This window comes from Mus pahari, chromosome 14, assembly GCF_900095145.1.
Source record: "Mus pahari chromosome 14, PAHARI_EIJ_v1.1, whole genome shotgun sequence".
Lineage (NCBI taxonomy): Eukaryota > Metazoa > Chordata > Mammalia > Rodentia > Muridae > Mus > Mus pahari.
The window spans coordinates 18,574,963-18,591,133 of record NC_034603.1 but is presented as its reverse complement, the minus strand read 5'-3'; the positions used below and the strand labels follow the sequence as shown (position 1 = coordinate 18,591,133).

Sequence of the window (16,171 nt, the reverse complement as noted above, 5' to 3'; positions counted from 1 at the left end):
AGAGAGAGAGAGAGAGAGAGAGAGAGAGAGAGAGAGAGAGAGAGAGAGAGAGAGTGTTAGAGCTCTAGAAGTTGAAGCTTGAAGCACTGGAGCGATTCTGGAAGTTTATCCAGGCAAAGCTTGGGATCCCAAGGGTCAGAATAATAACGTTGTAGCCTAGGGTTGTTAACTTTGCCCCACCCTGCTCAGCAGGGTTAGTGTACCAGGAAAGACTAGGCAAAAATATACAAAATAACACTTCTATTGCCAGAGGGGACTCATCTGACCTAGAAGGACCCACAATGAGATAGTCTCTCACCCACTAAATGGCTTTTAAAAAAAGACAGACAATAGTAAATTTGTAATGACATAGAAAGACTGGAACCTTCCAGAGGGGAATATGAGATGGCACACAGTGGAGGACAGTTTGGTAGTTTCTTTATAAAGTTAAACATAAACCAATAAGTCAGTAATTCTACTATCTGCTGCACAAGAGAATTGGAAACATGCCCACAAAAAATACTTGTGTACAAATATTCATAGCAGCTTTACTTGTTACAGCTAGTAACTGGAATCCATTCAGATGTCCTTCAAATGATCAGTAGATAAGATGTGGTATATCCATATAATGGAACATTATTAAGCCATAAAAAGGGATAAAGTACCGATATATGCTTCATCTGGAACAAGCTAAAAAACATCCAAAAGAAATCAGGCATTGCAAGTCCCCACATGATATTCCAAAGCTAAAAGGGGAATTCTGTGGTTAAATTAGTAGAGCCAAAGAAAGCATGAAAGTCAAGCAGCTTCCAGAACCAGAGAAATCAATGATTTGATCAGACAACACAGAAACCCATGTGAGATACTATAAAAGCAATTATATTGGTTATAGCTCAATCAACAAGTTAATTGGTTATAGTTTTCTTTTTAAATTTGTATGAGTGTTGGTCTGTGTATATATATGTACACCATCTGTGTGTCTAGTACCCAAAGAAGCCAGGAGAGGTCATCAGACCTTTGGAGCAACAGTTGTGAGCTCCCATGTGGGTGCTGGTAACACCTTCTCTACAAGAGCAGCCAGTGAGTGCTCTTAACCTCTGAGCTGTCTCTCTAGCTCCTGGTTACAGTTTTGACTTGTTAATCTGTATCTTAGTTTACTGGCTCGGGGCCTTTTGCAACCAATCTGTGCATAGTGATATCAGTTTCTGAATGCCAGCTCCAAATCCGCGGTCTATTATAAGATATGATATAAAGAGAGACACATTTCAATTGGTTGGATGTTGACTGTCAATAAGCACTAAGGAATTTGTTGGTGGTACCTGTACTGTATAAATCGGTGAAAGTAATCACTTTTAAAATGGGTAACATTTATAGCCTGTAAATTATATCTCAGTAAAGAGTTTGTCCCAGCTAGAGTTGACTATGGGTGGGTTAAAGATCACTTGATATCAGGAGTTCAGAGGCAGCCTGGGCAACATATAATAAGATACCATCCCTAAAGTAAAACACGATAAAAATGGGGTAAGTATGATGATAGGGGGTCTACTCTACATGAGCATTTCTACATTATGAAGAGGATCTCTCTCTCTCTCTCTCTCTCTCTCTCTCTCTCTCTCTCTCTCTCTCTCTGTGTGTGTGTGTGTGTGTGTGTGTGTGTGTGTGTGTATTAATAGCTCAGCATAAGGCTGGTAAGGCTTGTTTATTCCAAATTGATTGCTAGCCCAAAAGGTACCTGGAGGAGTGGCGTCAGTCTTGGCAGCTCCTAAGCAGACTGCTCCAAGAAGTCCAGTGGTGCAGAGACAGTACTGAGAAGTACCAGGGATGATGGGAGAGACAATCTTAGAGAAGCAGTCGACCATTCATCAGGGCAATGCCTGACTGCCTCTCTTCACACCTCTCCCTTTTGCCCCACTATAAAACCAGCTGGCTACTGTGGTAGCCTGTTTCTCCAGGGCATTGAACTGGTAACCTCAGATTGTTGACATTCTGAATAAAACACAACTTAATTCAGTCTCAACTCAATTAGACATCACTTTCAAACATGGGTGCTTCCTTCTACAAACTAACTTTACCTTCATTGTCTGAGATTAAAGGTGTGTAGTAAGGCCTGAGCCACACCAGGACTAGAAACTGGGTTTTTCAGTAAATAACACAATCGTGGGGGTTATATTGTGATATTGTGATTAAATGTCCTGTAACAGTAGTCTCCCTCTGTCTCCTGAGGACTGGGATTCTAAGCCTGTGTCACAACCCCTGGTTTACATTTTCTCATTTATTTTAATATTGCTTGAGATAGGTTCTTCCTATATTGTGCAGGCTGGTCTCAAACTCTTGAACTGAAATGACCCTTGAGACTCTACCTCCCAATTGTTGGGATCATAAGCACGTAGTAGCCTACTCTGTAGAACACAGAGTTTAAGGGCTGAAGAGGTGGCTTCACCTCAAGCACTTGAGGCTCTTGCAGAGGACATGAGTTTAGTTCACAGCACCCACATGGTGACTCACAACCATTCCAAGGATATCAGATGCCCTCTTCTGACCTCAATGGGCATCAGGCATTCATGTGGTACCCATACAAGTATGTACATAGGTAGGTAGGTAGGAAGGTAGGTAGGTAGGCAGATTTCACATGTTTTGGTCAGCAAGTTGGCTTAGTGAGTATAGGCACTTGACCTAGCCTGACCACTTGAGTTCAATCCCTGGAACCCACAAAGTGGAAGGAGAGAACTGTAAGTTGTTCCCTGATCTGCACATTCACATGATGGCAAGTGTATAATCCTCCATGCACAAAACGTGAACAACATTTTTAAAAGAATATATATTTTAGTGGTGGTGCCCACCTTTAATCTCAGCACTTGTGAGGTAGAAATAAGTGGATATCTTTGAGCTTGAGGCCAACCTGGTCTACATAAAAATCTCTAGTCTGAAAGGGGCTACATTTCACCACCATGCCTGGCTTGAGCCCCTGTCTTAAAAAAAATAAGAAAATAAAAGGAAGGAAGAAAGAAAGAAAGAAAAGAAAAGAAAGAAAGAAAGAAAGAAAGAAAGAAAGAAAGAAAGAAAGAAAGAAAGAAAGAAAGGAGGAAAGAAGGAAAGAGAAAATGGAGCCCATTAGAGTTCTGCTCCTTTCTCCAGTTCTGAGCACTATGTAGCACAATTCTAATCAGGCCTGTGTCTGCATGCCTTTTGAGAAGGCAACTGCTTCTCCAGGTGGCCAGGCCAAGTTCCTGACCAGCGTTGTCTCCTGGGAGATTGACAGTTGGTGCAGCTGGATCAGGGACCGGCACTGAACAGTGTTTGCCAGCTTGATTCTTGGCTGTGTGAGGAACCACGGCTCAAGCAGCAGCAGCTCCTTTCCTCTGCCATTCTGGGCTCTGAGGCCTTGGGCTTCTTCTGTTTCATGGTTGTTTTCCTCATTCTCTCCTAATAGTAGGATAATTGTAACTATACTGTAATACAAGTTATTTAAAAATTGGTTATTTTTATTTCTGGAATTTTCCATTTACTAATTTGGGATTGAGGTTAATTGAGGGAGCTGAAATCTTAGCATGGGTAAGGAATGGCTACTGATGATTGCATGTTTATGAAGTTCTACAAAAGACAGATTTTTTTTTTTAAAGATTTATTTATTTATTTATTTATTTTTAATTAATTTATTTATTATATGTAAGTACACTGTCGCTGTCTTCAGACACTCCAGAAGAGGGCGTCAGATCTTGTTACGGATGGTTATAAGCCATCATGTGGTTGCTGGGATTTGAACTCCGGACCTTCGGAAGAGCAGTCAGGTGCTCTTACCCACTGAGCCATCTCACCAGCCCTCTTACCCACTGAGCCATCTCACCAGCCCTAAAAGACAGATTTTACCTTTAGAAGCAGGTCAGCTTTCCTGATCCTAGTGTCAGGAAGAGACTTGAAATAGGATGAAGTATAGTCAAAAACTGGTTCCTACCACAGAGTCCTAAAGCCTTTGACTTCCTGGGTGATAGAAGGGAATCGAACTCTTTCCCCCACCCAAAGCCACACTTAGCATTAAACATTCTACAAAGCAAATTGACTGGTTAAAATATCTGTGATTGTGTAGAGCCAACATGTTTCCCAAGTGGGGAGCTAGATTCTCTTGGGATATATTTAGCTCTTTAAATGAGTCATTTATTGCCTACCTCTCTGTGTAATCTGATGTCCTTAAATATATTGAGTAAATCATTTTAGAATGTACCAGCAAGACCCCATCTTCCGTAAGAATGTTATTATATAGCATCTGAGGCCTAGAATGGAGACCTCCCCCAAGCTGCTAAAGCTGCCTACCTGAGGTTCCTACCTGAGGTTCCTACCCACGCATTTCTTAATTTATGGGTTTTGTTGTTGTTATGCTACTATAAACCTTCAGTAAACAGGTAGGTTGGGGTAACCTGAATCTGTTTCCCTGGGTAAGGTTAGTCGCATTTGACTCCAGAATAAACTTATTCCCTTTGAGGTGAGACGTGTGTTTTTGTGTTCTGAGTCATATCTTTTGTACTTCAGCACTCTAGAGTTTGTTTGGGTGAGGTGTCTACTGGTGGACTCTAGCCAGCTTCAACATGAAGGCTGGTGACAAATGAGACACCCAGGTGCCCACTGCCTTGGAGCTTTCCACTGTCACTCCAAGGGAGAAGAGATGTCCTGGAGACTGAGTTCAGTCACCTATAGCTAGTGATTTAGTCAGCGATTCCTGCATAATGAACCCTTTGCCCTTGTCCCTCCTAGAGCCCCTCAAACAAAAACCCCCGATATACAAAACCCTAGCATATAGAATTAGGAAAATTTTCTACTTAGTCAACAACTGAGGTACAAGGAGAGTATGGTGTACACAGAGGGCATGGCAGCTTCAAGCACACAACCTCTCACCCATCTTTTCTATGCATCTCTTCATTTGGCTGTTCCTGAGGGGCATTCTTTAGGGTAAACCAGTATATACATATAAGGCACCTCTCTGAGTGAGTTCTAGGTTTATTCTATTTAGCAAAGTATGGACCCTGAGAGGAGCTTATCAGAATCATCAAATTTGTAATTCGTCTAGAAATGTGGTTGGGCTATCCTGGCCTCCCGTTTGCAGCTATCATCGAAGGGAGTATAGTCTTGTGGGACTAAGCATATAGTCTGTTTTGTAATTGAGTTGTGTAGGGCAGAACTGAACTGACAGAAGCGATATCTGTAAAAAGAGATGTCACATTGGTAGTCAAAACCCACATTAGGAGCATTTGGGTAGTGGGAATGTTCTCTGTCATAATAATAGTGGTCACATGGCATGTGCTGTACATTTTCAAAATCATGGAAATGTGGAACAAACTTTAAAGTACAGATCAAGGAATTGACAGATGGGGCAATGGGTGAAGATGCTTGCACAGGCAGAGTGAACTGAGTTCAAATCACTGAGACTCACATAAATGGTGGAAGGAGAACAGACTTTTCAAAGTTGTCTTCTGACATCCATACACCTGCATGTACACCCCCAGTCCATGTATATGAAATGATTCTTTTTTTTTTTTTTTTGGTTTTTCGAGACAGGGTTTCTCTGTATAGCCCTGGCTGTCCTGGAACTCACTTTGTAGACCAGGCTGGCCTCGAACTCAGAAATCCGCCTGCCTCTGCCTCCTGAGTGCTGGGATTAAAGGCGTGCGCCACCACGCCCGGTATGAAATGATTCTTAAAATTATGGGCCAAGAAGTCCTCAGTTGATATGATGCTTTCTTCCTTCCTTTCTTTTTTTTTTTCCGAGATAGGGTTTCTCTGTATAGCCCTGGCTGTCCTGGAACTCACTTTGTAGACCAGGCTAGCCTCGAACTCAGAAATCCGCCTGCCTCTGCCTCCTGAATGCTGGGATTAAAGGCGTGCGCCACCACGCCTGGCTTGATATGATGCTTTCTTAAAACACAGGAGGCCTAGGGTTCCACCCCCAGCACCGCATCCATCCTGCAGGGTCTCATGCCGGCACTTAGGAGGAGGGAGGAAGTCTAGATGTTCAAGACCGTCATCAGCTACAGACTGATTCCAAGGTCAGCCCCGTATACCTGAGACCCTGCCTCTACATAAGTAAATAGATAATTAAATAAATAAGGGCTAAAGAGGTGACTCAGTCCCAAAAAGGTGCCAGATGACAAATCTGATGACTTAAGTTTGATCCTTATACCCACATTGTAGGAGAGAATAGATTTCTTGACGATGAGAACAGCCTGGTCTACAGAGAGAGTTCCAGGTCAGTCAGGACTACACAGAGAAACCCTGTCTCAAACAGCAGCAGCAGCAGCAGCAGCAACAACAACAACAACAAATCAAAAGGAGAGTTGATTCCCTTGCAAGTTGTTCGTTGGCCTTTACACCCATGCTGTGGCAGTTGCAAATGTACCCTACCCTAACATAAAGTTTTAAAAAATTATTTGTGTGTATGCATGTGTTTGTGGCACGGTTGTAGCTACGTGGCAGATTGCTTATTTAGTAGGCACAAGTGTGGGTGTGGATGTAGGGGGAAGGAGAGGAAGGGGCTATAGGACCAACTGTGCTCAAAATCAGTTCTGTAATCCCAGAATTAGGAGGGAAGTTCAAGGCCAGTCACATCTACACATCATGTTTCAGGTTAGCCAGCACTATACTGGAAGATCCTTCCTCCACAAACAACTGGAAGCAGAATTGTTAAGTGAGGGAAGGGAAGAGCAAGCAGAAGTCAGGTGGCTCCAAGGGGAAGGACAGCTTCCACTGCAAGTCCCAGGCTGGAATAGCATAAGGTGAGTTGGTATTTCTTTTCTGCTTCACGTATCTTTGACATAGCTCTGTGTGTGTCCTAAGGAGGCTGAGGGAGGAAGATTTCAAATTCAAGGCCAGCTTGACCTTTATAGTGAACTCTATCAAAAATAAAAACAAGAGAGCTAATTTGGATGGCTCAGCAGCTAAAGGTATTTGCCTCTGTGCTGGATAGTTTCATGTCAACTTAATACAAGCTAAAGAAATCTGAGAGGACGAACCCTCAATAAGAAAATGCCTCCATAAGATCAGGCTCCAGGCAAGACTGCAGTTTTCAACCTGTGGGCTGCTACCCCTTTGGGAGGTGAAAAACCTTCTTATCTAAGACCATTGGAAAGGGCAGATATTTACAGTTCATAACAGTAGCAAAATTGCAGTTATGAATTAGCAATGAAAATAATTTTATGGTTGGAGATCACTACAACATAAGGAACTGTATTAGGTGGTTGTGGCATTAGGAAGGTGGAGAACCACTACTACTTCAGGACTCTCTTAGTGATTGATGGGTGATGGCCCAGCCCATTGTAGATGAAGCCATCCTTAGGCTGGTGGTCCTGGGTTCCATAAGAAACCAGGTTGAGCAAGCATGGGGACAAGCATGTGGACTCTAAGCAATATCCCTCTTCTGGTGTCTGAAGGCAGCTACAGTGTACTTACATATAATAAATAAAATATATCTTTAAAAAAAAAAGAGAAAAAAAAACAAAAAAAAAAGAAAGAAAAAGAAACAAAAAAAAAAAAAAAGAAAAATTTAAAAAAAAAGAGAAAAGAGATGGCTCCTCATTTAAAACTTATAATGATGCTGGAGATGGGTGGGCTCTAAGTAGTAGTTAAAGGAGCATCCCAGCGAGTGAAGGTTTCTTACAAACCATCCAAACTAGCTCACCCAGAAGAACATTAGATTTCTTACAAGTCAGTAAGAAAAGCCTAGAACAGAAAAATTGGTCAAGTTACATGAACAGACAATTAAAAGGAATCTACATCATCAGTGCAAAGCGTTTACTGAATCTGTGATAAAATAAGCTGTATTTCCTATCAATTAATTTGACAGGGTCTGATTAGTGTGTGTATACAAAGAAATGACCAATATTAATGTAGCCAGTGAGGAAAAAAATTGGGTGGAAACATGAGTATTGTTGCTTGTAGTAGGATCAAATCAAGTGCAAGAGATTGGGGATGAAGACATTGAGAAAGAGTTAAGACTTAGAGATTGATGTCTAACCACTTATATTTTTGCTGACTGTTCAACACCAAGTTTCTAGAAAATTTTAGATTAAGTAATAACTTGTGTTGGATGAATAAGGTATCTTTGATAAATAAGGTTCATCATTTCCTGAAGGTTTATTCAGGCTAACACTAACTGACTTGAAGGTATATGTCTAGTCTCTTTGTATTTGCTAACTTTGTTAAGGTTTAGCTATTCGGATTAACTGAATCATAAGAAACTTGTAATAGTCTATAACGACACACCATGAAAGGGTCAGAAGTCTGAGGTTCCCAGTCTCTTTGTGGACTGTATAGTTTGGAGCCATCATGTCCTCATTTTTTTTTTAAAGATTTATTTATTATATGTAAGTACACTGTAGCTGTCTTCAGACACACCAGGAGAGGGCATCAGATCTGATTACAGATGGTTGTGAGCCACCATGTGGTTACTGGGATTTGAACTCAGGACCTCTGGAAGAGCAGTCAGTGCTCTTAACCTCTGAGCCATCTCTCCAGCCCCCATGTCCTCATTTTTATTTTATTTTTATTTTTTTGGTTTTTCGAGACAGGGTTTCTCTGTATAGCCCTGGCTGTCCTGGAACTTACTTTGTAGACCAGGCTGGCCTCAAACTCAGAAATCTGCCTGCCTCTGCCTCCCGAGTGCTGGGATTAAAGGTGTGCGTCACCACGCCCAGCTATGTCCTCATTTTTATTAAAATTTCACATTTATTAATGTGTATATGTGAATTTGTATAGAGGTCAGAGTACAATTCAATCTCTTCTCCCACCACGTTGAATTCTGGGAATCAAATTCAGGCCATCAGGTTTGGTGGCAAGTGTCCTTACCTGCTGAGCCATCTCCATTGCTCCCAAAACATTTTTAGTATATGGACCCCCCAAACACCCGAGAGTCACTTTCTTGCTCTTCTATACAGTTTTCTCATCTCAAGAACTTCCTTCCAACTCCACCTACAGAAAATTTGCATATCTATGAGGTCCAGTCCAAGTCTTTGTCAGTTTAGACAGAAAAGTTCTGCCTCAACTCCTCTACTCCTTCAGTACTGACACTTTTCTGCAGTAGATTTTTTGGCTCTGCAAAAAAATCAAGGCCATTTTGGGTAACACAAGCTAGAACTCATCCTAAATAAATTTAGAATTTTTTTTTTTAAATTATGTGTACTTATGTAGTATCTGTATGTGGCTATGTGCACCTCAGAATGAGGTATCACTGGATTCCAGAGGCAGCGTGAAATCCGCTGGAACTGGAGTTACAGGCAGTTGTGAGTTTGTGAATGGTGGGAGCGGAATCCTCCCTCAGTAGCAAATGCTCTTGATCACTGAACTCTCTGCAGACCCTTAAAGGGGATCTTTCCGCCTTAGCCTCCTGTATACCTTAGAACCACGACTAAAGCCTGTGCCAACCTGGCTTCAAATTTTTATTTTGAATATGCTCTTTATAAGGCAAATAAGGAAAGCAAATTCTCTTTTTTTAAAATTAGGGAGTGAGAATTGGCGGTTACTAAATTGACCCAAACATGAAATTCTTACAGCCTTTCTCTTGGGGGTGGCAGGAACAAAGCTCGTTTCACATGTAGAAACACCTGCTGTTTCTTTCCACACTATTCAAAGCTTTGGGTCACCAAATACAACCCGAGGCGATCAGAATTCTCAAAGAGCTAGCCAAATCCTTAGCCACTTCAATCTTACAGCGTTTTCAGCATATTGAAAGAGTGGGTTACGAAATGGCTATTTTAAATCTGCACATGGCATCACCCCTTTCCCCTCAATTCTGTCGCTAAAGTATGTCTGATTTTAACGACTAAAATCAGGAAACAGCACGTGAACATGGGAAGGTGACTTCATGTTGCACGATGGTGAATCTAGGTAGTGTTTTGTTAGGTAAAGAGGTCTCAGGCTCCCGGGCTCAGGGCGATGACTCCGCAGGAAAGGCGGTGTCTCCTGCCCAGAGGGACTGCACTCACTTCACAAGCACACCGCTCGACCTCTCACCATTTCTGATGAAGGCCATAGGTCCCAGGCGGGGTTGGGACAAGGTTCCTAACTCAATGGGCCGGAAAGTCGTCTTCTGGATGTCCACCAACGCACCGGCCCGGAGAGCCTAGAGCGACCCACGCGGGAACGCGTGCCAGATCCGCCCGCCCTCCGCGGCGCGCACCCGCCCGTTTGGTGGTGGCCCGCCTTCTTCCTTCACACCCAATCAGCAACCACTTCCTGCCTCGCTCTTGACCAATCACGACGCTCCACGAAGAATAGCCCTAGGGGGCGTATGGGAAGGAGCTTCGAGCGATGGCCGTTTCTGCCAATAGACTCTCAGAGATTGCGTAAAGGGGCGGGACCTGACGTTCGTTGTAGCCACTCAGGAATGAGGGGCGGACGCGGGGTTGGGTTTCGTGCGGTGGGGCTCGCTCGCGCGGCGGCGGTAGCCGAGGCCTCTTAGTTCTGCGGCACGTGACGGTCGGGCCGCCTCTGCCGCTGTCTCCACTGCAGCACGGGGCCGGGTGTGCGGGTGGGAGAAGGTGAGGGAGCCGCCAGTGGTCCCCGGGAGGCCGGAGGTGAGACGGGCAGCGTGTGCGGGGACCTCAGGCCTGGGACGAGCCTTGGGCGACTGGGTGAGCGGCGCCGCGGCGGAGGGGGTCGGGCGTGGCTGTCGTCTCGACGGCTGAGGGGTCGGGCGGGCTTTCGAATGGCGCAGGCCCGGACGGACGCGCCGGGCATTGAGGAGAGCGGCCGGGTTAGAGAGGCTAGCCTGGGCAGCGCCGCCGGGGTCGGGAGGCGTGGCAGGTGGCCTGGGCTTTCCCTTGACCTCTGAGAAAGCTAACAACTTCCTACGGCGTTGCTTCTAGAGCTTTCTTAGGCCCTGGCCTGGCCCACCCAGAGGTGGACTGAGTAATCCGGTACAGCTGTGGGATTAGAATTGGGCCTAGTAGGTAGCCCAAGTGGTGGGGAAAGGTGAAGGAAATCCAGAGATAAGCGTTACAGATTAGAAAAATAACATGCCCAAAGGGAAGACTGGACCATAGCATCCTGATGAGGGAGTAGAATGTACTAGAACGTGTACCACTTGAGAAACTTAAGGCTTAACTATTAAAGCACCTGCCTATTCGGTGCTGGATAGATAGTAATCCAGTGGGGGTGTTCACAGGAAATACAAGCGAAAGTTCAGTTAGTGAGGGGAGGAAACTGAGGCCTAGAAGTTTGAAATGACTGGCCCAAGGTCATACAGGTAGTTCTAGTCATCCAGTTGGGATTGTAACTGAGGACTAGACCGTTTTGGTTTCTTAGTTGAGGTTAAAAGTCCTGGTTCAAGCACCTAACTGCAGTTAATCGGGGGAGTGGGAATTTGGGAGATTTTTCTACTTTAGGCAGTCCCCAGGAGTAGACAGAATGGCTGATGGCCTTGTATTGAATTACGAGGTAATGGGAATGAGAAATTGGATGTATAGTAAAGGTTCAGTGGGTAATAATCACACTGGCTTCTTGAAATCTGAATGCCTTGGTCATTACACTGATATACTAATGTTTATATTGAAGGCCTGTGTGCCAGGACGTGAGGGCACATTCATGACACTTTGTATGTTAACTGCTGGTCATGACACTAGTGATTGCATTGCTGGTTGTGTGAAGTTAAACCGAACTGAATACTAAAATCTTGACAAAATTGAGCTACAGTCTTTCTACCCTTCAGAAATGGAAGATTCTGTCTGTTTTTTTTGTTTTTTTTTTTTTTAAATAATTTGCCCTCCCACCCCTTTAAAGGGGGAAATTAGGTTATCTTAAAAAATCTTTGTATTGTATATTTTCCAGTAATGTTTGAAAGGGCATGAACAGAATCAATTCTCATGTTGTACTTATGCTGTAATTAAGCTTACAGGCCAGGTAGGATACACTACAGGTGAGCCAGGCCCTGAAGAACTGTATATAGTAGTGAACCATCCACAATAGGAGTTTACTGAACTGTCTGTGAATGGGTGTCTCCACCTTGCTATCTTAACTGAACAGTACAATTAGCTCCTTAATCTTTCAAGAGTCACGGCACGTGCATCTTGACAACACACCTTGCATCCTTGTCCTGCAGAGGTCACTTGCCCTGCAAGAGAACTTGGAAGGAGTAGAGTGGCAGTTGGTAAGCATAACTGCAGAAGACTGTCCAGCATGGTACCTTTGCTTCCTGTCCTTTTAAAATGGAATGAATCTGCTACTTGCTTTACCTTTGAGAGGGCAGGTATTAAGAAACTGTTTGGGAAAGTGTAAGGAAATGGACAAATAATATTGGCAGCTTATAAAAAGTCCTAAGAAGTAATTAAAGTGCCAAAGATAGTTGTAGTCTGTATAGCTTACTGTAAAACTCATTAGGAAAGTGCTTGTGAAATGCTTTGTTATTGCTATAAGTGCTAGGTAAGAATTTTTAGGCTTATTTAATTTTCTGTGTATGTGTGTTTTACCTGCATGTATGTCTGTGTACCATGTTTGTGAGAGCCATCATATTGGTGCTGGGAATCAAACCTGGGTCCTCTGGAAGAGCAGCAATTATGTCTGCAGCCCTGAAATTTTTCTTCTTTTTCTTCTTCTTTTTTTTAAAGGAATCTAGACAATTTTTTTTTTTAAAAAAGCTTTATTTGTTTATATTGTGCATATGAGCACACTGTAGCTGTACTGATGGTTGTGAGCCATCATGTGGTTGCTGGGAATATGAATTTGAGACCTCTGTTCGCTCGGTTGGCCCCACTCACTCCAGCTAAAGATTTATTGTTGTATCTAAGTACACTGTAGCTGTCTTCAGATGCACCAGAAGAGGGTGTCAGATCTCATTACAGATGGTTGTGAGCCACCATGTGGTTGCTGGGAATTGAACTCAGGACCTTCGGAAGAGCAGTCATTTCTCTTTAACCTCTGAGCCATCTCTCTAGCCCGACAATTTTTATATTGTGGTATTTGTCTTTAAAAAAAAACAAACAATCTCTTTAAGATTTATTTAGGGCTGGAGAGATGGTTCATCGGTTGGGGGCACTGGCTGCTCTTCTAGAGGTCCTGAGTTCAATTCCCAGGAACCACATGGTGGCTCACAGTCATTTCTAATGAGATACAATGCCCTCTTCTGGTGTGTCAGTGTACTCATATACATGAAATAAATAAATCTTTAGTATATTATATATATATATATATATATATTTCAAAACATTTATGTGTATGTTGGTGTGAATATATTATTCATGGGTGCCCATGGGGGCCAGAAAAGGTCATTATATTCTCTGGAGTTGGAATTACAGACAGTTGTAAGCTGCCCAACTGGGAATTGAACTCTTAATCATTGAGCCATCTCTCCATCCTGCATATTCACATCTTAAAGTGAATTAATTGGAAAAAGTTTCTTAAAAAAAATCACTTATTAACTGGGTGGTGTGGTGATGGCTCACCTTTGATCCCAGCGTGAGGGAAGCAGAGGCAGAGATTTATCCCCGAGTTCAAGACCACTCTGGTCTACAGAGTTCCAGGACAGCCAAGGCTATACAGAGAAACCCTGTATCAAAAAAACAACAAATTACTCCCATGATTCTGTCAATGAAAACAAATCCAAGGGGTGGTATATAATTCTTGCCTAGACCCAGGGCTCCATTCCCAGCACATGAAGCAGAAACCCCCAAATATGACATGTGAGTAAGGTATAGGTCTCATTTATAGAGCAGGTCAACTGATCACACTGTTTCCCAGGATGTTGTCCTGTCTTCATTCTCCTACCTCATCCCCCAGATATTGAGGATGGACTCTAGAGCCTTGAACTTAGCAATTAGGAAAACACCACTACTTAGCTGATCTCCTGACTGCAAGGTGATCTTGAATTTCTGGGTTCACTTAATCCAAATTCAGCCTCCCAAGTAATTGCGACTTCAGGAGTATGTAATCATGCATATTTCTTAAAATTATTTTTTAATAGATGAGCATATAAGGTATTTTTCCCCATTAAATGTTGTAATTCTCAGAAGATACTTTATTTTTTGTTTGTGCATGCATATGCCATGACATTTGAACATGTATGGAAGTTGGCGTGATTTTTTTTTTTTTTTTTTTTTTCTGGAATTGTTTTTTTTTTTTCTAGTATGGGTATTAGGGATTGGACTCAACCTGTTAGGCTTATTGACAAGTGCTTTATCCTCTATGCCTTCTCTCTGGCCTCTAATCATGTGTTTCTATGTGTACGTACACATGAGTACAGAATCCCCAGAGCTAAAGGCACTTGTAAAGGTCTTCTTTACAGAAGAAGTCACCCTGAAGTCACCCTCTGACTTCCACATGTGTACAGCCACAAAATAATAAATACAACTAAGTGCTTATATTTCCCCCAAAATAAAGTTTGGTGTATTTACCTTAAAATTCATTAAAAATCAACAAGTAGAAATAGTAGCAATATCTAGTTACACAGTCACTACTAACATTGAGCACATGCTGTAAAACAGGCCTCCGCATAAGCAGTTTATATATGTTTAACCTAATCAGCAATTCTAGGTAGAAGTTAGTGTTGGTTTAGAGAAAAAACTCAGGCCCAGAGATTAGCAATTGACCCACATTATTAAGTAGCTAACCAGGAGTCGTGATTTGAATGTGTTTATAAACATATTTCTGTCTATGCTCTTGGGCAGAATATATTAAATAGTGATAGAAATTCCTAGAGTTTATATGGGGTCTTTTAGGCCACCTAAAGTATTTCTTGCCAAGACCTAAATTTTTTTTTTAAGACTAAAAATTTTTTAGTAGACTATGTCAAATGAGGGCTGAGGAGATGATTTAGATGGTGATGTGCCTACCCTCTTGTGCAAGCATTAAGACCTGAGTTTAGATTGTCAGCATTCAGTGCTGGGGACAGGAGACAATTGGGATGCTAAAGCTCACAGGCTTCGCCGGGCGGTGGTGGTGCAAGCCTTTAATCCCAGGACTCGGGAGGCAGAGACAGGTGGATTTCTGAGTTCGAGGTCAGCCTGGTCTACAAAGTGAGTTCCAGGGCAGCCAGGGCTATACAGAGAAACCCTGTCTCAAAAAACCACACACACACACACACACACACAAACAAAGCTCACAGGCTTTAGGTTCTCTCAGAGACCCTGTGTCAAAAAAATAAGGTGAAGGGAGATGGAAGAAGACATCAGGTCTGTGTCCTTTGTACACACAATCCTTAACATAGACTCACACCAATAGTATGCTGAAATGAATGGAATGAATGTATACATAGAAATCACATTTTAAAGTTTCCATGCTATTTCAAAAATTACCTAATATTTATGTTAGAATAACTAAAAATATTAGGTCATTTTACTATTTCTGTGATTTTCATAAATGAAAGAAATTAGAGTTGAGGTTTCTTTTGAAACAGAATTATACTATGTAGCCTTGACTAACCCGGAATTCATAGTGTAGAACTGGCCTCAAACTTGAGATAATTTTGCTTCTGCCTCTTTGAGTATTGGGTTACATGTCTGTAAAACTAAATCCTGCTTGAATTTGTTTTTAAATTCTAAGAACTAAAGTCTTTGATGGTGGGTGGGGGGCATGACTAAGTGGTTAACAGTACTGAGTAGTCTTCAAGAGGACCTGTCTTTAGTTCCTAGCACCAACATGGTGACTCACAGCCATCTGTAAGTCTAGAGCCAGAGAATTTGATGCCCTCTTCTAGCCTTGTGGCACCATGCACATACATGGTACGTAGGCACACATGCAGGCAAATGAATACCTATACATAAGAAATTTAAAAAATAATGTATCTTTAAAAAAATACAAGTATTGGGCAGTAGTTCTATTATACAGGTCTATAGACTGGAGGAGGGAGAACTGGATGTAGATGAGCTGACCAAGGTTCCCCAGAAGCTGGAGAAACTACAACAGTTCTCCCTGACAGGACAGGTTACTGTTCACCACTGAGCTGTCTTTTTTTTTTTTTTTTTTTTTTAAGATTTTAATTATTTATTATATGTATAAGTACACTGTAGCTGTCTTCAGACACTCCAGAAGAGGGCGTCAAATCTTGTTACAGATGGTTATGAGCCACCATGTGGTTNTATGAGCCACCATGTGGTTGCTGGGATTTGAACTCCGGACCTTCGGAAGAGCAGTCGGGTGCTCTTACCCACTGAGCCATCTCACCAGCCCCCGTGCTGTCTTAATAATAAGGAATTGAGGGTTTCCAAATAGAAAACGTGCA

General features: G+C 42.5%; 1 protein-coding gene and 1 pseudogene across 1 annotated transcript in view; one reads left to right on the top strand and one right to left on the bottom strand.

Moving 5' to 3' along the window:
- LOC110331222 overlaps window positions 1–9,683 on the bottom strand; it is an 11,504-nt pseudogene extending 1,821 nt beyond the window's left edge.
- A 707-nt stretch (window positions 9,684–10,390) lies between these two features.
- Window positions 10,391–16,171, top strand: part of Canx (calnexin) — a 33,018-nt gene continuing 27,237 nt past the window's right edge. Inside the window, exon 1 of the mRNA XM_029545755.1 lies at window positions 10,391–10,592. The gene's annotated coding sequence lies outside the window, so the exon portion shown is untranslated. The remainder of the gene's footprint in view (window positions 10,593–16,171) is intronic.